Here is a 22,681-nt window from a genome sequence, read left to right as displayed (position 1 = left end):
TCACAAACTGTGTATGTTCATGACGACACTTCACAAAGCCTTCCTAATAGAAATATGTCTATCTTACTATACCATACCATATGAGCTTGTTTGAGACCATACAAACTCTTTTTCAATTTGTAAACCATTTATTTTCCTCCTTTCTGATATCCTAAAGGTTGGTCAACATAGACTTCCTCAATCAGTTCACCGTGGAGAAAAGAAATTTTGACATCATTCTGAAATACATTCTCTAACACCCCAGAATGCTTTTAGGATTGTCGACTGGCTCCATAAAACAACACGAGTCTTTTCAACGTGTTTTGTCCACACTCACATGCTTTTCAAGAAACTTCCCAGAAGGTTACCTATCCTAAAATTGCTCCAAGTCAAGCACGCTTAACTGTGGAGTTCTTATGGTTTGAGCTATCGAATAGAAGATGCATCTTGTTAATATAGGTAGTACCAAACAATTCTTATAAGCCTTCCTTCGACCATGCAGTCTCATATCTGCACGACTTCAAGATCCATCTCATTTTCATGCCTTCCTTCGGTTTTGCAAGTAACTAAATCTAATATAGTTGTTATAGTATCCCATCTGGCCACATGTGCAAACACTTCATTATAATCTACTCCATATTGTTGAGAGTACCCCTTTGCCACCAATCTTGCTTGGTGTTTCTCAACCTTACCATTCTCATTGTATTTGGTCTTATATATCCATTTGACACCAATTTTCTTTGCTTCGACAAGAAGATTAGTGAGTTGCCAAGTGTCATTTCTTTCAATTGCTTCAAGATCTAAAGCCATAGTATTTCTCCATATCTTATGTTTAGTAGATCATTCATATGTTGTTGGGTTTTCACTGTTATTGAATACAACAAGATTATGGAGAGCTTGTACTTCATTAGCTTTTATAGTGACATAATTTTCCAGATACGCAAACCTTCTTCAACTTTTGGTTCTCATCATTTCTATCTTCAGAATCAGATACTATAAAATTTTATTCTTCAACTTTTGGTTGCATTTAATTTTTTACTTCATGCTCTTCAGGCTCGTTTTCATCTTCACAATGATTGCTTTCTGAAATTTTGTCACGCAGTGGACATATGTCGTATAAGATGTCTGAGACACTAGGAATGTCTTATGCGATTTCATGGACACTTAGTTGTGACAAAGTATTACAATAAAAAATAATCAACAATAAAGTAAAGTGAAAGGAAGAAAGAATAAAGGTGACGTGCGGATTAGGCAAGTGTACCAAATCGTTTACCGAGTAATAAAGTGATAAGTAGAATATTGTATCCATAGGGATTGTCGTTTCGTCCAAACAATTCGCGTTACTTATTTTTGTAAGTTTGACGATATAAAAATTAAGGGTTAGAAATCTTGCAATTTTTATCTGTTTGCAACAGAGTAAGTTTACATGTTTTTGGTTGCAGAAAAGTAAGCAGCGGTTAGTATTCTTCGAATCCCCTCTGTTTATATTGTTGGATATTAAATAACTGTAATGTCGCGTTTATTTATCTTAGGTAGACTATACAGGTGATGAGGCCGTTGGGACGTGACTAACCTAGAAGTTTGGAAGCTGCACTTGCTGATCACACGGTGATCCTTACGTGTGGGGTCTATTAATCTCGGTTAACTAGGTCTATCCCTCCTAAGTCTGGTTGCACCTGCTGATCGCACGGTGATCCTTATGTGCAGGATCTTATCGTCTCTAAGGTAATCGAAAGCACAAACTTAAATTGACATTCTAGTTTTTCCCAAGGCAATGAAGGCCAAGGTTCCATTAGTTCAGCCCATCCATGAATCTTAAGACACTCATAGCACACCCCCTCTCCACTTTCAATAGTTCTACAAACAAGCAGTCCTATCTCGTCTACCTTACCAAGGGTTTTAAGAGAATGGTTCTATCTAGGTTTATTCCCCAGAGTCGCTTGTTTTCTTAATTACTAACCAGTTACATCCTAGGTTCAACAGAGTTACTACTCGGTCTTAGTAATGTCACCTTATAAGTACTTACTATTAGGGTCAACTCACTTTCAGTATCTTTCGCTAGTTACTAACTAATTACTTCCTAGACAGATAGTTATTAGTATAATGCTATAAATATCAAGATATAAGCAGCAAGATAATAATAACAATGTTAGGCCCTATCACAACCTAAGTACCTAATCTAGGGTTACGCTCCTTTGAAATAAATAACTAAATAAAACTTAATAGTGAACAAAAAATATATAAAATATAAACGACATTAAATTAAATAAATATCCAACAAAAATAAACAGAGCTTCATCTTAGAACTCTAACCTAAAAAGAATTAGTTACACATGGTAACTAAACAAATTACCAAAGATAAAAACACAACCTAGAAAATCAAGGAGAGGATAGAAACTCTCCTGAAGCTCCAAAGTTGCCTTCCTCTTGAAATGCCACAATTATGAACGAGAAATTCTGAATGAGGAAGGATAGTATTTATATTGAGAGTTTCTACCTGGGTTTGGGCTAAAGTGCGAGCTTTACCCAAAATAAAAGCAGGAAAAGATGCTTGCGCCCCACATTTTAGGATGTACGCGACACATGGCTAGCATGCCTAGCGCATGTGAGTGTAGGGCAAACCATGCCCTAGGCGCATGGCTTGCAAAACCCACGTGCTAAGCATTTTTTTATGTGCTAGGCATTTTGTCCATGTGCTAGGCATTTTTCCATGTGCTAGGCATTTTTCACATGTGTTTTAGGTGGAGATTTTCGCCAAATACTTCCAGTTTTTCCCAAAGGAACGAGGCAAGATATAATCTGTGCAACTATAAATTCATCATACCTATGGGATCACTGTGAGGTCCTTACCTTAAAAACAAATATGCGACTACTATCGACTAGCACAACATCGAATAGGGATGAAATAAGGGCTTTTTCTGAGTGGATTCTTGGAATTGGTGATGGAAGTATTGGAGAAAACATCGATCATGATATATCACTTCATGTCCCACGTGATCTACTTATTCCAAGCTGTAGTGATCCTATTGCAGCAATTGTTCAACACACCTATCCAAATCTTTTGCATAACATGACTGATCCATCATTATTCAAGGATAGGGCTATACTGGCTCCTAAAAATTCAATTGTCAATGAAATCAATGACTATGTGCTGGATCTCATTCCCGATGAGGAGCGATTGTATTTGAGTTGTGATACTCCATGTAATGATAACCCCAATGCTGGTGGTCCAAACGACGTGCATACTCTCGAGTTTCTAAATACTATCACTACTTCTGGACTTCCATCCCATAAGCTGCGACTGAAGGTTGGTGTTCCTGTTATGCTTTTGAGGAATATTGATCAGAATTTAGGTCTATGCAATGGAACACGGTTGACGATCACGAGACTGGGAACTTATGTTCTCGAGGCTAAGGTTATTTCAGGAACCAACATCAATCAAAAGGTTTTTATTCCAAGATTGTCACTAACTCCATCTGACAAAAAAATACCTTTCAATTTTCAACGACAACAATTTCCGCTCGCTCTTTCGTTTGCTATGACCATAAACAAAAGTCAGGGACAATCGCTTAAACATGTAGGAATATATCTCCCGCAACCAGTTTTTTCACTTGGTCAGCTATACGTTGCTATGTCTCGGGTAACTTCTAGAAAGGGTTTAAAGATGCTGTTGATTGATGACGACGGCCAGGATACTGATAGTACATCTAATGTTGTTTAAAAGGAGGTGTTTCAAAATGTTCAGTAGTCAAATTTATGTTGTTGTCCTCTTCCTTATTTTCATTTCGGTGTACTTTGGTATTGTTTTGCTTTATTATTATCTCTATTCATCTATGTACTTCTCTCCATTGTCTCACTTATACGTTTAATGTTCCATGCTTTTTCATGCCTCTGTTGCTATACTGTATTTGTTTTTGACCCGTGTGCGTGAGCACGGGCAAGCGTACTAGTTAATTTTATAATGATAATAAAATTTAGAAATCAAACACAATTCCATATGTTATAAAATTTAGAGATCAAGCTCCATCAATACGATACAAATTTTAAGGTACTAAAGACTAGAATATGTTATAATGATTAGAAATAAAAAAAACTTTATAAAAGCTACAATGGTATGCGTTTAGTGCAAAATGTTGTGAATCTGAATAAAGATGAAGATATTGTTACTCTGGCTATGCAAGATGTTGCTCCGTCTATGCGTCCCACTCCTGATGATTATACATGTAAAGATGGCCAGTCCACGCCATTGAAGTTTTTTTTTTTATTTTTGACAAATCGCTCAAGATGTTAATTTGTCTAAGCATTCCACTTCAATCTATTTTAACAAAGATACTTTATTTTGTTTACCTTATATGATTTCATGACAAAAACTCTACCAATTGATTAATACAAATTTAGTACTACCTCCGTCCCTAATTATAGGACCCTTTTGAGAAATTTTTTTGTCTCTTTTTATAAGACCCTTTTGGTATTTCCAAGTACCTTAATTAATTCTTTACCAACATACCCCTATTTATTTATATCTTTTTCTTCAATCAACATTAAATATTACATTGAAAACATAAACTAACTCTCTCTTTTAAAGGATAAAATTGTAAAAACAATACTAATTACTAACAAATTTATTACACTTATCAATTTTCTTAATATGCGTTATTTTTTCAAAAGGGTCTTATAATTAGGGACGGAGGTAGTACTACCTCCGTCCATAATTATAAAACCCTTTTGAAAAAAAAATGTCCTTTTTTATAAGACCTTTTTGGTATTTCCAAATTCATTAATTATTTTTTACCAATATACCCCTATTTATTTTACATCTTTTTCTTTGATTAACAATAAACATTATGTTGAAAATATAAACTATAATTATCTCTCTTAAATGATAAAATTGTAAAAACAATAAAAATTACAAACAAATTTAATACTCTTACCAACTTTCTCAATACTCGTGATTTGACCTAAAGGGTCTTATATTTAGGCGAATAAATTTTGTTTTTTTTACCTTCATGGAATTTCTACACTAAAAGGAGGGTAGTCTTCCTTAGAAATAAAAGGCTAAAAGGAGTAGTCAAATTAAAGACAAATACCTTTATGATGATGATTTAAATGCATAGTTTCTTTCAAAATAATTTGTTACTTGGAAGTATTTATTTGTAAACTTAAATGTGTATTTTGAAAACTTCTCAACGATTTAATGCCAAATAGTTATTTATCACTTCGAGTTTATATTTCAAAAATCATGAATTTGAAATACAAAACGATATATAATCATTTACACCAAGTCTAAAATGATAATATAAAAAATATAAAATACCTCGAGTCTAAAATTTCAATTTTGTTGATAACTGATTATCTTAAATGATTATGATAGAGTAAAACGTTTTAAATGCCATAAATTAAGAAGATTCTAAAATCCCCATTTATTAGTCTTATTAAGTACTCCCTCCTTCTCAAATTATGAGTCTTCTTGGGCAAGATGTGAATTCTTCGCATCACATTCATTTTGAGGTGTCTCTGATATGAACCTCTAAAAAATGATCTAAACACTAATTATAATTTTTAGTAAAAAAATAAATTTTATAATAATCAAAATTGAAGAATAAAAATAATATTATATCAAACTTTACTAATAATAGGAGGATCAACCGTTAGACTGGGTCTACATTTGAAAACCCCACCGATGCCTAGAAGCAACACATTTTTTTAGCTCAAATACGTTTTCAAATGAGCAAAGTTCTCTACATTGCCGCCTCGATGCAGTGAAAAAAAAGTAAGGGATTCCTTATCTTTATGAATAGGTAGAGGTTATATTATGAGAGTAAAATCCATTTTCAAATATAGAATATAGTCTACTTGAAAACATAGAAATAATTGACATTATTACTAGGTGAAGATTAATTTTATGTGCTTACAAAAAACTAAGTGGATGAGTGAAACAACGAATGAATTGGATGTTCAAGATTTAAACATTAGTACACTGAGAAAGTTAGATCGAGAAATGAGGTCGGAATTATCGTGGATAATGAGTGGAAGAATGATATCCTTTATGATAAAAGCTAGAGTTGTTTGGCTACAATGTTTGCCCTAACTCACCATATTTTACCCTAATGCCTAGCATTTTTCCCTCCTAAACAAGTATTAACTGCTACTCTAATCTCACCCGTTCAAACTCTATTTTCACATTTGATCACACCCGTTGATTCAAACTCTAAAAATGTTTCCTCATATAACTTCGTTAATGCAATTAAAGACGTATTAAATGCTAATCAATTCATTCAACAATCCCCTACACTAATTGCTAATCAAAAAATCATAAACATCCATTAAAACGAACTTATATCAATTGGTCACGAAAAATAAAAGCTAGACTTGCTTGGCTATCATGTTTGCCCTAATTCACCATATCCTTTATTATAAAAGCTAGAGTTTCCAAGCTATCATGTTTGCCCTAATCACCCCCTCTTTTTCCCTCCTAAGCAATTATATGATCTTAGCCGTTGATGTGAATTCCTTGCTAATCTAATCTCAGCCGTTGATTCAAATGATATGTTTCAAACTACTCATTTCCTATCTCATACAGATGCGTCATAATGTCGATTAAAATCGTAGTTAATGCCAATCAAATCACCCTAACTCCCAACGATTAGTAAACTTTTCTATTTAGGGAATCATATCGTATGTATTCATTTAGCGAATAAAATCGTAACTACTCATTTCCTATCTCATACAAATGTGTCATAATGTCCATTAAAATTGTAGTTAATGCCAATCAAATCACCATAACTCCCAACGATTAGTAAACTTTTCTATTTAGGGAATCATATCGTATGTATTCATTTAGCAAATAAAATCGTAGTTAATGCCAATTAGTGCCCTAATCACCCCCTTTTTTCCCTCCTAATCAATTATATGATCGCTGCCATTGATGTATTCATTAATCAATGCAAATAATGCAAATAAAATCGTAACTACTCATTTCCTATCTCATACAGATGCGTCATAATGTCCATTAAAATCGTAGTTAATGCCAATCAAATCACCATAACTATCAACGATTAGTAAACTTTTCTATTTAGGGAATCATATCGTATATATTCATTTAGCGAATAAAATCGTAGTTAATGCCAATTAGTGCCCTAATCACCCCCTTTTTTCCCTCCTAATCAATTATATGATCGCTGCCTTTGATGTATTCATTGTTGGTTACCGTGGTTGATGGAAAACTATCTTGCAAAAGATGCAAGGAATGCAAAGGCGCTGTTCCGAGGTAAATATGCCGCTTTTTATATGAAACATATCAATGAAAATAATTAAATTGGATTATAACTGATATCATTAATCAATCCATTGTAGGTTCAAGCTGCATGTCATTGTCATGGATGATTCTGGCTCGACAACATTTGTTCTCTTTGATCGTATTGTCACCCAGTTCATATGAAGGAATGTCCAAGACTTGATTGCAGAAATTAACAAGGTTGCTTTCTTATTCTTAGTTTTATATTTTATATGCAGATTCAAGTCAACACTAATCACTACAAACTCCCATTTGCTTGGTGCAGCCTGAGAACAAGTCAATTGGTTATCCTATTGATTTCAACTTTTTTGTGGACAAAAAAATGTTCTTTAAGGTGGAGGTTAGTGATGGTAATATCAATAGGAAGTGGAGGAACTATGGTGTCAAAAGGGCTACTGATGATGTTGAAGTCATCAATGAATTCATCAAGAAATACAATCTCAAGGTTTTTTTTTTGTTTATATTTTTTTTGTACTATCATATCGATATGGATTCTTGCTCATGCCGTTATATATTAGAATTTTGACACGGAAGAAAATGTCTTTTTAACAGGATTCAACTGATGATGATGGTGTTGATAAGGAATTAGAGTTGACTGCGCTGGGTAGTGTTGCCAATAATTTGGTGATAAATTTATAAGCAGACTAATTGATCTTATGCTTTTTTAGCATTCTGATGGCCGAATTATATCATCCTAATATGCCTTTATTCTCCTTTTAGGATTTGGCTGAGTTAGATGATTCTTGCAGCAACTCCAACAAACTGGGAACTCCGTCAACCACATCTGAAAGAAAGAGATCTTCTGATGGTAATACTTCAGCTGGAGGTGGTGTCATAGAAATTGGGGAGGAATCTATAACCAAACCAACTAAAATGGTTCATGTGAAAGTTGAGCCAAAAGAAAAATAATGAGTTTCTCTTCAGCGGTCTTTTCTGTGTTTCTCTGCGAAATAATGAGTTGAACCTTCAGACAAATATTGAGTTTCTATGAAAGTTGAACAATTTTAATCTGCTTTCTTTTCTGTGTTTTTCTACTTAGATTGAGTATTTATCTTTTTCGTTTATGGTTTTGTAATCCAAACAACATCTATGGAGTATATTTACAATTCTGCATTTTTTTTTTTGAATCGGCAAATATTATTAAACGCCATCCTTGCAAGAAGCAAGGTATGGACGAAACAAGATACAAATGGTGCCGCATATAGACGGTACACCATAACCACCTAAAAACACCCATGAAGATAAACCCACCAAGACACGTCACCACCTAAAAACAACCTCCAAAAAACAAGCACTGAAACACCGTATCCACCACCGCCCATCGTCACTACTCACCCACTAAGAACACCCTTAAAATAAAACTCTCAGACCCCAATACACAAGCTGAGCCACATATCGAAGAACACCTAACCGAAGGATCATGCAGCTATCACAAACCTCGCGACCTCCGACCCACCGAAAGAGCACAAACACAAAGCCCAAAAACCAACTTGAGTCATGACTCCCGATCTCGAATCAAAAGTGATCGGCCCACCAGACTATAGAACCAAATTAGCAGGGCACCCCTCGCCCCCGGTGCACCAGAGAAAACCAAATCGAGTCAAACAAAGAGTGCAGCTAGACCCCGACTCCCGATCTCGAAGCCAAATGAACCGGCCCACCGAAAACCAGCGCACAAAAAGTAAGACGAAAGACATGGCATACGAAGTTTAGACAACAAACAAATCAAAAGGAAAAGCCTCAACTCAACATGACACACACCCTCCAAACTCCGAAAACACCTAAACCACCCAAAAAGCACATACATGAGTTAGTGACGACGAACAAGGACATGTGGAACAGAGATTGCTTCTAAAGGAAATCACCCCAACAAGCGCCCACCTCCTCACTTAAAACACCAACCACATACCCGCAAACCAGCAATAGGGACAAAATCTACACCGCCAACCCACCTCACCAAGAAAACAACAGCAACATAAACACAAATCCAGAGAAGACGAAACCAACAACAAAAACACAGGCAGCGACGCCGGTCTGAAGCGGGAACACGACCCAGATAGTAACAATGTTGCCACCGTTGACAAGGAGAAAGTGTGTCGACGACCACCGAAAAGAAGTGACACCATGAGCAAAGTAACAGTTAGAAACTACACCCACGGTGGTAGAAAGCCAAAGCCACCTCTAAAAGGACAGGTCACCTATAAAACCACAACAGACCAAAAAAACGAGAAGCAAAAAGAACAACCACCAACGTGAGTCGCAAACGAACCACCGAGAGACACCATCGCGAACAATTGCTTCAACCTCCAAAAGGTCACCAGCAGAACGGCTGTCGGAGAGCCAGCAATGAGGTGATACGGAGGGCTGCACCTCATCACACCACCACCAAAAACGTTCTCCCACCCTTGTCGCCACCACACAGGCACCGACACCTAACAGCTGCCTACCACCACCAACCACCACCACCGCCACTGCAAGTCCACCATTGACCCTCCACCACATAAACCACCTCCACCTCACAAAAAACCTCCAAATAGATCTCGTGACAGATCCACCACCACACCAAGCCTCACAAAACCCCATCACCACCACAAAAACCTCGTCACAACCACCAAAACACCACCCCTTAACACCACCATCTCAGCACCACCAACAAAACACACAGATGGCCACCAGAAAAGCGGCAGATCGGAAACCAGGAGAAGGAGGATAGTGAACAAGCTGAAGGATCAAAACGGCGGTCGAAGCAGATCGGTACCCCATCCAAACGTTGAAGACAGATCGAAAAAGAACAGGAACTCAGCAAAACGTAACTGTGCCGGAAACTCGGAGAGGACCGAGAGCAACCCCGAGGGTAGAAGAGGTGGCGCGCAGACTCTATCTGGTCGCACCACCGCCGCCTGTGTCTACATCTGGGCGGCCTATTTAGAAGAAGGGAGGAAGCAACAACGATTAAATTTAGAGAGAGGTCAGAGAAAAAGTTTTAGAGAGAGAAGTAAATGTTGCGGTTATATAACAATGTAGCAACAATTCTGTTTTAAGTTATATTTACCGAATTTATCAAGTAATATATATGATCTGTTAATAGGTCAAAAATGGCATGGATCCAATTTGAAATTTACAGTTAGGCTATAACTATGAAAATATATATTATTCGAAGCATATTTCGACTCGACGACTAAGGATTTGTAGATGCTCACTTTTTAGTAGTAGTTTCTGAAGTCTAATATTTTTGAAATACATACAATGTCGTATTATTAGCATGTCAAAACTTTTACAGATCCCTGAAACAATTACATCTATATGAAAATCAATCGTTTTTTCATAACGTAAACTTTTAAACATTTCAGTCACTTTTGCGCAATCACAACTATATGAAAATTAATCGTTTTGCATATATCCTCTCTCAGGTGGGGTGTAGCATTACTACAGATACCTTTGTCAACATGCTGCAGGTTTCAAAGATGATTTCTGTAGTATTTCCTTCCCATGAACATATAATTGTCTACTACGTTTTAAATGTATTGTTTTTTTTCATATAATGTCACAAGAAATTTATAGAATCCTCCTAACCGTTTTCTTATGACTTTACAAAGCAATACGCGGTTAAAACTTTTAATTAGTAGGAATTACTACCAATTGATTTACAGTGATCATTTACATTAAAAACTTTCTATAAAGCCATACGCGGTACAAGTGAGAATTTCCATGAATTATTTCTTATGACTTTACAAAGCAATACACGGTTAATGCTTTTAATTGCTGCAATTAATAGGAATTACTACCGTTTGATTTACAAGGGCCATTTACATTAAAAATTTTCTATAAATCAATGCGTGGTGCAAGCGAGAATGTCCATGAATTAACGTTCTGAGTATTTACAAAGCAATACGCGGTTAAGGCTATTAATTGCTGCAATTAATAGGAATTAATACCAATTGATTTACAATTGTCATTTACATTAAAAAATTTCTATAAAGAGTTGTCTTCTCCCTATAACTTTGTGCAGATTTTTGATTCAAAGGGTGCGATATTCGGCGATGTACGCGTAAGTGAGTTTCTATTTATATATTGAGGTCATATTTATACATCTAGCCATTATAAACTAACCTATTGGCGCTATATAATATATATTTTAATTTTTTTGTTGTTTTGCTTTTTTTCAATTCCAGTGATTTATACGATTGAGTTTCAAACCTTTTTGTTATATATGCTTCCATTTCATTTTGTTATGTATGATATAAAACTTCTATCGCCAATATATGGTTACATTATTTTTATTGTTCCGATCAACTTTTATGTGGTTGGACCCGTGCAGTAGCACGGGTCATTGGTCTAGTTATGAATGTAAAATAGATATGAGATCTTATCATAACCCTAAAATTTGCAGTGGAACAATACATCTTTAATGTTATTAGTGCTTACGCACCTTTTGTAGCGTTGAAAGAATATCTTAAAGTTAATGGACCGTCAATATATTCCTAGAGGCTCAAAAGACCTTCAAAAGGGCTTCTAGACCCTTCTAGAGGCCCCAACGCCCTCCAAAAGGGCCATAAAACCTAAAGGCACATCCTTCCCAAGACGCCGCCTCTATCCGTTTTTAGAAGACTCTGGAACGCGCCCAAATACCCAAAAAAGCCCCATTACTGGCTGCCCAAGTAACCGCAAATCAAGCCCATAGGAGGCTATAAATACCACCCTTGAGATCATTCTCAGGGCATCCAATAATTAGTATAAACCCTAGAATACGATACTTAACCCTGGTATCCCTTATTGTACATTTTTGGAAGTACAGTTAATTTTTGGGAGGATTTAGAATACTTCATTTAGGATATACCACTAGGAGAAAAAATTTCCTAGGAGGGGATCTAAATGGACATGTAGGGCCGAGAGTGTTTAAAGAAGTTTTCAAAGGCGTGGATGGGTGGTATGGCCCTGGGGAGTTAAATGTGAACGGTAAATCCATCATATTGGGTGTTGACCTTTGATCTTACTATAGCTAATATGTGCTTTAGGAAAATAAAGAAGCATCTTATCACATACAAAAGTGGGATGTCATATTCTCAGATAATTTTTTTTTCTTTATATGAAATCTAACAGAAATATTTGTTTGGACTATAAAGTCTTACCTGTAGAGAGTTTGACTATGCAACATAGATTATTGGTTACAAATGTAAGGGTTAAGAGGAGAGAGAAGATACGAAGACACGATTGGACTCCCAGGATCAAATTATGACATTTATAGGGTGAAAAGGAAAGCATTTTCCAACACAATATTTTAAAAGGAGGTTTAACGAAGCTACATAGAAACACAAGACAAGATGTAACATGAGATTAGAAAAGTAGAAAAATAGACACTAGGAGGAAAGAATATTGGTGGTGGACAAAAGTGTTCAAAGTAAATTGAGAATCAAAATGAAATGTTTTAAAGAGTACATCTTGGTGTAAAAGAGCCAAATTTTGAGAAAATTATAATAGAGTTAAGAAAGAGACCAAAAAGGCATTTGACGAAGCAATAACACAAGATTTGGATGGATTACACCAATACTATTACTTAGGTACCAAAGATTGAGAAAAATCTATATATAGTCTTGGTAAGGGATGATAAATAAAGATAAGAGATTTGGATCAAGTGAAGTGTATTAAAGTTGAAGGAAAGAGATATAAAGGATATATGGAAGAATCGTTTCCATAACTTATTTAATGAAGGGAATGAGATCTTACCATATTCTAACTGATATAATGAAGGGCATGAGAAAATTATATATGTATTCTTGCTAAGAGACAAGAAAGAAAGAAAGAAAGAAAGAAAGAAAGAAAGAAAGAAAGAAAGAAAGAAAGAAAATATGTATGGATCAAGTGAAGTGTTTTAAAATGGAATATGGTAAATGTATTGTTCATGAAAGAGATATAAGGGTAAATGGAAGTAGTATTTTCAAAACTTATTTAATGAATGTTATCTTTATATAATACAAATGCATACATCTATAAGCGATAGTACACGTGGCATCTTTCTGCTCTTCATCTCATTTAATGCTTTTCTATCAACCAATCAAAATGGATATTGAATCATTTTTTTTATTAGCCAATCAAAATGGATCAATGACTCATTTATTTTTAATGAGCCAATCAGAATTGATTATGACATTATTTTTTTTCCTATATATATAGACAATTTGTTTTTCATTATTTTCATCTACATCTTCCTTCCATAAAAATCCTTGTTTTTAAACCCATTCTTTTTTCTTTTATTTGTTTATTTCTTATTTTTTATTGTTGTTTAACATTTATTATTTGTATGTTACTTTTTGTTGTGATTTCTTATGTTGTTATTTTCTATTCATGTTCTCTTTTAAAATTTTCTTTTGGTGTTTGCTTCTATATTCTTTGTTTTTGACCGGATCTCTATTCATGTTTCTATTTTCTTTTGTATATACAAAAAAAAATGTTTTTATGGCTCCTTTGATTTATTTAAAACAGACAACAACAAAACTAATATTTTATAATTAGAAAAATAGATATTTGAGTGGAAAAAGTTAATTAATTGATGAGCGTATAAATAAAAAACAAAAACAAGACCTTGCGTTAGTGTATAGTGTTTTTGATTTTTTTAGTTTTATTTCCTTCATCTTTATGAAATATTTAAATGAATTCATACTATTACTAAAATAATATTCTAATTAAAGATTATTATATTATTATATTTTTTTAGAAAAAAATATTAATGTTTTATTCAACTCCATATCTTTGTGTTTGTTCTTTTTTTTTTAAGGAGCATTCATTCTATTATTAAAACTTATAACCACAAATGGTTTAAAATCGACTCCATATTTAATTCTTTCCACAATATTCGTTCATCCTTGACTTCTACGGAAAAACAATTCTTTCAAAACACTTCTACAAACTTGAAAAATTAAAATTGATTAATTATGAAATTGTAATCATAGTAATTTAAAAAAATAAATACGAAAACCAGGTATTTTGGCTCAAGTTGTTTATGAACTCCATCAAATAATTTTTTTTGGGAAAACCCGAATTTTAGTTACTTCGCAGTTGAACTCTTCTCTTAGAATACGTAGGATTAACAAAAATAAAAATATAAAGACACATAAATACCCATTATTGTTATTTTCGGGAATAAATGTGAAGGTGAGAAAAACACAAGAAGGGGGGTTGAATTGTGTTTTGAAAAATTCTTCGTTTCTCCTAAAAACTGAACACACTGATCAGAAGCTAGGTGAGACAGCTTCTGAAGTGATAATCAGAATCTAAATGCAGCGGAATAAAACAGAGAGAGAGAAGAAGAACGACACAAAGCAATTATACTGGTTCCTTCCACAATCCGGAAGTAGTCCAGTCCCCCTTGCACTTCCAAGGAGATTTCACTATGAGTAATATCTGATTACAAATGCTCAAGCACACAAGCAAGAGACTTCCTTTGCTCAAGCACACAAGCTAGAGACTTCCTTTGCTCAAGAACACAATCAAGAGACTTCCTGCTCAAGCACAACTGCAAGAGACTTCCTAACTAAACAAAATTACACAGAAAATTGTTTAAGGTTGAACACTTGATATACAATCAGAGGTGCTCACAATACAAATCAGATACAGATTCAATGAACTTAAGAATTTCTAAGATATGACTTTGAGACACAGAAATTCTAAGTGAATGCAGAACAATTTCAGCAGAGGTTTGGTACTTGTGAAAATCTTGTGAGTCTTTCGTTTAGCGTTCTTGCATTACCAATTCTCTAGGTCTTCACTCCTTTATATAGAGGTGTGAAAGAGACGTTATGAAATTGCCAGCACACCAAAGAGTCGTTAGTGAAGCTTGATCTTTCACCAATGATCTTTTGCCTGATTTGGTTGTTGTCCTATGAAGAACCAATTTGAAATCCATTCCTTATCCAAAGGAACATATATGCAGGCGAGACCGTATTCTGGAGCTGTTTTCTTGTCTTGAAGCGTGGACACAAAACAGAGTAGTGGAGAACGTGGTTGTACAATTCGTACAAAGTACAATGTCAACGCTTTCGTCCAAAATGCAAGCACAAGCCTTCAAACACCTTTGAAATGACCGTTGCAAAATTCCACTAATCCTTTGTTTGTGTTTTCGAATCCAATGGACAGCTTTTGCATTGATAATTCTTCAATTCTTGAATCTTTTGCAAATCCAGTTGAGATTCAGCTTCTGGTGAAATAGCTTCTGATGAGGCAGCTTCTGATGATGCAACTTCTGATGATGTGGCTTCTGGACCTCTTGTCTTCAGAAGCACTATTCTTCAGGAGCAGCTTTACTTCAGGGGCGCTATTTCTTCAGGAGCAGCTTGACTTCAGGAGCGCTTTGCCTTCAGAATCATCTAAGCTTCATTTTCTTTTGCTCTTTATTTTCTCATTCAGAACCAATGATGATGTGACTTTATAATTATGGTCCTGTACACTTGAACAAATATTAGCTAGTCCAATTTACAATTTTTAATACCTTGTTATCATCAAAACTCTTTAAGGTTCATTGTTAAACACATTTTGTTCCAACAATCTCCCCCTTTTTGATGATGACAAACAAAAGTATTTAAAATTGATCAATTGTTGTTAATCTAATTAACAAGTTGACTTTGGGGTTCTAAGGTTTGTAAGCTCAGAATCTGAGGTTTGTAAGCTCAAACTCCCCCTGAGTCTGATAGTATTTAAGGTGAGGTTTGTAAGCTCCCCCTAAGTTCTATCCAGGTTAATTAAATTCATTTTTCGCACAATAAAAAATATCAGAGCTTAAAAACAAAATTGAATCATTGAAAGAATGAACTTATAGATAAGAAGAATGGTTCAATTAATTTTACTTGAATTTTGATACTCCTTCGTTCGTTCATAGCTTATACCAATAAGGTAAAAAAAAATGATAGAAGTTTTTCAAAAAATTTCAAATGCCATTAATGGGGCTCAGAGCCTTCAAATACTTGTCACATATACTCCCCCTTTTGTCATTATCAAAAAAGAAAAAAAAACATAAAAGACAAAAAGAGAGTATACAAGAAATTAATCAAAAGAGAGTATACAAGAAATTAATCAGATCAAAAATATATGAACATGAATATCTAAAATATCAGAAGCAGCTAAACAGTCAGAATCAGTAAGCATTCAGAAGCAAAGAGAATTAAAACAGAATGGTTTCAGAAGCAAGGACTAGGAATTCAAAACAAACAACAAACAAAAAGAAAAACACAAGGGTGTGCAACTAAGTGTTGGTTTGATGTTGTTTCTTCATCTCCTCCATTTCTTCAATCTTCTTCTGCAACAGTTCTTCAAGCTGTTGTTGCCTCTGGAGAAGAGCCTGTTCCCTTTCCTTAGCTTCTTGCTGCTGCTGTGCCATCTGTTTCTTCAGAAGCTTACACAACCTTGCTTCTCTGGTCAAGTAATCCGTTTCTAAGAAGAAAGGCTGGTTTGCCAGGAGCAGTGTAGAACTTCTTACTCTGAGACTCTGATTCAAATGCTCTATTAGTCTTCTGACTGAAGCTTGCTTGACTCTGATGCATTTAGCCTTGATATCTTCAATAAGCTCAGCTGCCCGGTTCTGAAGAGATGTCCAGGAGTCTTCATATGCACTTGTGAGATCAATTGTCCTTCGTTGATCCACAAGATTATGCAATCTACTAAGGATTGTCAGAAGCTCAGAATTAATATATCCATATTCCAGGATGTTTGTGGGTGGTTGTTCAAGGATTTCAAGATCAGAATCACTGATTTCCAGATCTTGAACAGGGTTAGGAAGTGGAATGGTAAAGTGTGTTTGTGTGTTTGAAGATGAAGGCTGGTCAGAGGCAATGTGAGTGGTAGAGGTTGAGGCTTGAACATTGACTAGAGAGATGTCAACATCCATGGGAGTTGGTTGTGGGGAGTGTTCAATTTCAGTTGGTGGTTGTTGTGGTGAAGTTGATGTTTGAGTGTTGAGTTGGGGGTCAATGGTAGCTGTTGGTGATTGTGGGGGTGTTGTGGGTTTATGTGGTTCAGGTGTTTGTTGATGGGGGTTTTCTGAAACAACGTTTTCAGAAGCAGCTGCTTCTGGAGTTGCTTCAGAGGCCTTTTCTGAAGTAGATTTGTCTATGGGTAACTCACCTGAGTAATGGAGAGCAAGATTGTCTAAGACAGAAGTGTCTTCTATTGGTTCAGGTACAGATGGTGAAGAAGGTGAAATGGGGATAGAGGTGACTGGAATCTGAATTACCTGATCTACAGGGCCAGCTTCAGAAGTGATCTTCTGTGGATCAGCAGCTTGAGGAACTACTTCTGAAGTTCCCTCTTCTGGAGCATTTTCAAAAATGAGCATCATATCGTCTTCCTCATTGTCTTCAGTGGGCTTACCAGCAATGGCTCTTACTTCAGCCAATTTATCTTTGTAGAACCTATCACAGTCTTCCAATCCCAAAGCCTTGAGCTTTTCATCTCTTTGATGAGTGTATTGTGCTTTTAGATCCTTTTTGTCTGCAATAAGTTCAGAAGCACGTTCATCTGCCATCCTTTTCCTTATTGGAGTCATCTCAACCATATGACTCACAAGTTGAAGGGGAGCCTTCTTCTTCTTCAGCTTGGGATCAGCCTCTTCTTTTTCCATTTCTTCAAGAGCTTCCTCCAGCTGCTCTTGAGTGATTACCAAGTCTGCCTTACCTTTTCTTCTCTTCTGAGGAATAGAAGCATCACCAATCTTCTGCATCTTTCCTTTATCCTTGATAGAAACAGGTTTAGCTTCAGACTTAGCAACTTTAGCAATAGCAGCTTCTGACTCAGTACTGGTTCTGGCCTTCTTTCCTTTAGTAGGAGCAGCATCAGATTCAGAACTAGTTCTGGCCCTTTTCCCTTTAGGTGCATCAGAAACAGCAGCTTCTGACACAGCAACTGCTTTGGCCTTCTTGCCTTTCCCTTTAGCAAGAGCAGCTTCCTCCTGAGACCTCGCATCTTCCTCCAAGACGTACTCAGCTACTAATCTAGCTAAGTGTTCAGGATTACTTTCCTTAACTATGGAAGGAAAGTCTCTGATAATCTCAGATTCTTCTGTGGTCAACTCCAACCATTTCTCATCTTTAGGAGCTGTCTTGAAAAAGTGCATTGAATGCAAAGTCTTGCTACTGATAGTCTTCTCTGCAGTAGAAACTTCGAAGCATTTATCAGAAGCATCCCTTGTTCTTCTCAACAAATCCAGCACTTTCCCTTGATAAAAGATCTCAGAGAGCAATCTTCCATAGGGCACTTGTTTCCTTCCTTTGACTGTGCTTTCATTAATAGCCCAGCAGAGATGATCCAATACATATCTTGGAAAGTTTATCTTTTCCAGATTGGTCATGAAATAGATTGCTAGCTTCTGTTGGTTGTTGGGTTGATCAGACCCACCTGCTCTTTGAAAGAAGCAATCATTGCTGAATTTCACCAACATTCTATTGTGAATCTCCATTTCAGAAGGCTTAGCATCTTTGTTTCCACCCAGAAGAGTGTTGTAGTAGTTTTGCAGAAGGACATCATCCTTCTTAACAATTTCTTGAAACCTTCCTTCTGCATCCATTCTACAAGCTTTAGCAACTATCTCCTCTGTGATGATTACAGGAATACCCATCACTTCAGACCTTATCTCAAGGCTACTGAAGGAAGTGGGATTCAACTCAATCTCCTTCTTTCCTTTCTTCGACCCAGCTGGTTTATCTGCTGCCTTCACAGGCTTTCTATTGACAATTTCAGCCCTTAACCAGAAATCTTTGACCAAGTTCACATATGTTGGCCCATTTAGCATGTTGAAGTAGCCAGACAGTTTCTGAGTTTCTACGTAGCCTTCCATGTCCACTTCGTACTTCTTGAGTGAAGTGAAGTCCACTGGTGATTCTACTTGGACGATTAAGGATTTCCATGGAATATCCATAGTCTTCTCTTTGTAGATGGACCCAGATTCTGATACGCTTTGCTTGTTTGATGTAGATTCTGAAACTTTTGAGCTTGATGATGCCATTTGATGATTGACGAAGATTTGAAGAAGATGAAGATTTTAGGGTTCTAAGGTTGAGAGAATGCGCTTACTTTGCAAGAGGTTTGAGAGCAAATGTGTTAGTTGTGAGTGAGTAGTGTGTGAATTGTCAAAGTGTTAAAAGTAAAACGATTGCAATTCAAAAGAGACAAACAAACATAACATTAATGACAAAATTGGGGGCGCGTGAAAAGTACTTTCAAAGCTATTAAATCATCATTGCCCTTTTAGTTATACACCAACACATACAGGCCACGTAAGAAGTTCACAGAGTGACTACCAAGTTAGTGGGCCAGAAGTTACTTTTTAAAAGGTAACTTCCAACGTTTCCACTAATTCAACTATTCAGAAGCAACAAATCCAGCTTCTGGACTTCAGATGCTGACGTCATCATCAGAAGCGAGTTTTCCTCAGAACCTCAATAAAGAGCTTCTGATGGACTACCGCTTCTGAACTAACTTCAGAACCTAAAATCCTATTCAGGAGCAAGCAAGCATTTAATCAGATACAAAGTACATGTTCAAATTTTTCTTTATAAAATCAAATCTTTCAACAGTTAAAGGCTTAGTAAATATATCAGCCCATTGATTTTCAGTATCAATGAATTGTATATCTAAAATTCCTTTTTGAACATAATCTCTGATAAAATGGTGTTTGATTTCAATGTGCTTCGGTCTTGAATGCAAAATTGGATTTTTAGACAAACAAATAGCAGCAGTATTATCACAATAAATGGGAATACTGTTAGCAGTCATCTGATAATCTTCCAACTGATGTTTCATCCAGAGTAGTTGTGTACAACAACTTGCAGCTGAAATGTATTCTGCTTCTGCTGTAGACATAGCAATAGTTGTTTGTCTTTTGCTAGCCCAGGATATAAGATTATCACCCAGAAATTGACAGTTGCCACTGGTTGACTTTCTTTCAATCCTATCACCAGCATAATCAGCATCACAGAATCCAATTAGCTTATAATCTAAGGATTTCCTATAAAGGAGTCCAAGATTAGTTGTTCCTTTCAAATACCTGAAGATTCTCTTGACAGAAGTCATATGAGATTCTCTAGGATCTGATTGGAATCTTGCACACAAGCATACACTGAATAAAATATCTAGCCTAGATGCAGTGAGGTATAACAAAGAACCAATCATACCTCTATACATCTTCTGATCTACTTTAGCTCCTTCATCTTCTTTGCTTAAGTTGCACGTGGGGTGCATTGGAGTGTTCACCACTTTACAATCTTCAAGTTTGAACTTCTTCAGAAGCTCCTTTGTGTACTTTGATTGATGAACATAGACTCCATCTTTGCATTGATTGATTTGAATGCCAAGGAAGAACTTCAGCTCTCCCATCATGCTCATTTCAAATTCATCCTGCATCAACTCAGAAAATTCCTTGCAAAGAGATGCATTAGTAGAACCAAATATTATATCATCAACATATATTTGCACAACAAGAATATCTTTCCCAAGGGTCCTTCTGAAGAGTGTAGTATCAACCTGTCCTCTTTTAAAATCATTTTTGATTAAGAAATTACTTAGTCTATCATACCAAGCTCTGGGAGCTTGTTTCAAGCCATATAGTGATTTCTTCAGTTTAAAAACATGGTCAGGATATTTAATATCCTCAAATCCAGGAGGTTGCTTGACATACACTTCTTCTTCTATGACACCATTTAGAAAAGCACTCTTGACATCCATTTGATATAATATTATGCCATGATTAACTGCATAGGAAAGAAGTAACCTGATTGCTTCCAATCTTGCAACTGGATCAAACGTTTCAGTGTAATCAATGCCTTCTTGTTGACTATACCCTTGTGCAACAAGCCTGGCTTTGTTTCTTGTTACTTCACCTTGCTCATTCAGCTTGTTTCTGAATACCCATTTTGTTCCAATAATGTTCTTGTGCTGAGGTTTGGGTACCAGATCCCACACATCATTTCTTTGAAATTGATTCAACTCTTCTTGCATAGCTAGGATCCATCCATCATCTGAAAGTGCTTCATCAACTGTTGTAGGTTCAATCATTGAGATTAGTCCAATCATTGACTCCTCTTGTCTGAAATGTGATCTTGTTCTTCTTGGACTATCCTTGTTTCCAATGATTAGCTCCTCAGGATGTGAAGACTTATGTTTGAATGTGTTTCTGGGAGGATCTGCTTGATGTGAGCCATCTTGTGCTTCATCAGAAGCAGCTTCATCTTGTGCTTCTGATGTGGGTTCAGCTTCTGGACTATCTTCAGACTCAGCTATCTGATCAGGTTCTGTAGTAGCTTCAGGAACCTGTATCTCTGCAGAACTTTCACCTTGCTTTGAAGTTTTATCTTCAAGCTCCTTGTCATCAAATTTAACGTGCATAGATTCTTCAACACAAAGTGTTTCTGAATTATACACTCTGTATGCCTTTGACCTTTCAGAGTAACCTAAAAAGATTCCCCTTTGGGCCTTGGCATCAAATTTCTTTAGGTAGAGCTTGTTGTTCAGAATGTAACATGTACATCCAAATTGATGAAAGTAAGAGATATTGGGTTTTCTTCCTTTAAAGAGTTCATATGCTGTTTTCTCCAAAATAGGTCTAATATAGATCCTGTTCTGAACATAGCATGCTGTATTCACTGCTTCTGCCCAAAAATGTTTTGGTAAATTGTTTTCATGAATCATGGTTCTGGCCATTTCTTGTAAAGTTCTATTCTTTCTCTCTACAACCCCATTTTGTTGTGGTGTTCTAGGAGAAGAGAACTCATGGAAAATTCCATGTTTTTCACAAAAAGCTTCAAATGGCTCATTTTCAAATTCTCCACCATGATCACTTCTGACTTTCAAAATTTTTGATTCTTTTTCAGATTGAATTTGAGTGCAGAAGCTACTGAATACATCACACGCAACATCTTTACTCTTTATGAATTTCACCCAAGTCCATCTGCTGTAATCATCAACAATGACTAATCCATATCTACTTCCATATAGGGATGCAGTACTCACTGGTCCAAATAAATCAATATGGAGTAATTCTAAAGGTCTTGAGGTTGAAACAATGTCTTTGGTTTTAAAAGATGATTTCACAATTTTCCCTCTCTGACATGCACCACAGAGTGCATCTGAATGATAGTCAATGTCTGGTAGCCCTTTCACAAGTTGTAACTTACTAAGCTTAGAGATTAACCTCCAGTTAGCATGTCCCAACCTTCTGTGCCACATCCATTTCTTATTATTCACTGATAGTAGGCAAACCACCTTCTGATCAGCCAGTTCAGAAAAATTGATTTTATAGACATTGTCAACTCTCTTTCCCTTGAACACAATGGATTTGTCTTTCTTGTTGATTACTATACAGTTGGGTTTTTCAAAAAGCACATCATATCCATTATCACAAAATTGACTAATGCTCAAAAGGTTATGTTC

The 22,681-nt window shown here is 35.9% G+C and overlaps 1 long non-coding RNA gene and 1 pseudogene across 2 annotated transcripts; both read left to right on the top strand.

The window, feature by feature from the left end:
- The first annotated feature begins 2,562 nt into the window (after positions 1–2,562).
- LOC146921751 (uncharacterized) lies at positions 2,563–3,727 on the top strand (annotated as a pseudogene).
- A 3,540-nt stretch (positions 3,728–7,267) lies between these two features.
- LOC146921750 (uncharacterized) lies at positions 7,268–8,386 on the top strand. 2 transcript variants are annotated; one of them, XR_015012229.1, is made up of 4 exons: positions 7,268–7,453; positions 7,539–7,718; positions 7,826–7,877; positions 7,994–8,386. It is a non-coding gene; the product is annotated as an uncharacterized LOC146921750 (long non-coding RNA). The 2 variants fall into 2 exon arrangements; XR_015012228.1 differs by having other exon boundaries at positions 7,276–7,718.
- The last annotated feature ends 14,295 nt before the right edge of the window (positions 8,387–22,681 follow it).

Source organism: Medicago sativa, chromosome 5 (assembly GCF_051527215.1).
Source record: "Medicago sativa cultivar Bolivia chromosome 5, Bolivia_mono, whole genome shotgun sequence".
Classification (NCBI taxonomy): Eukaryota; Viridiplantae; Streptophyta; class Magnoliopsida; order Fabales; family Fabaceae; genus Medicago; species Medicago sativa.
The sequence above is the reverse complement of the archived record's forward strand: the minus strand, read 5'-3'. Positions and strand labels throughout refer to the sequence as shown.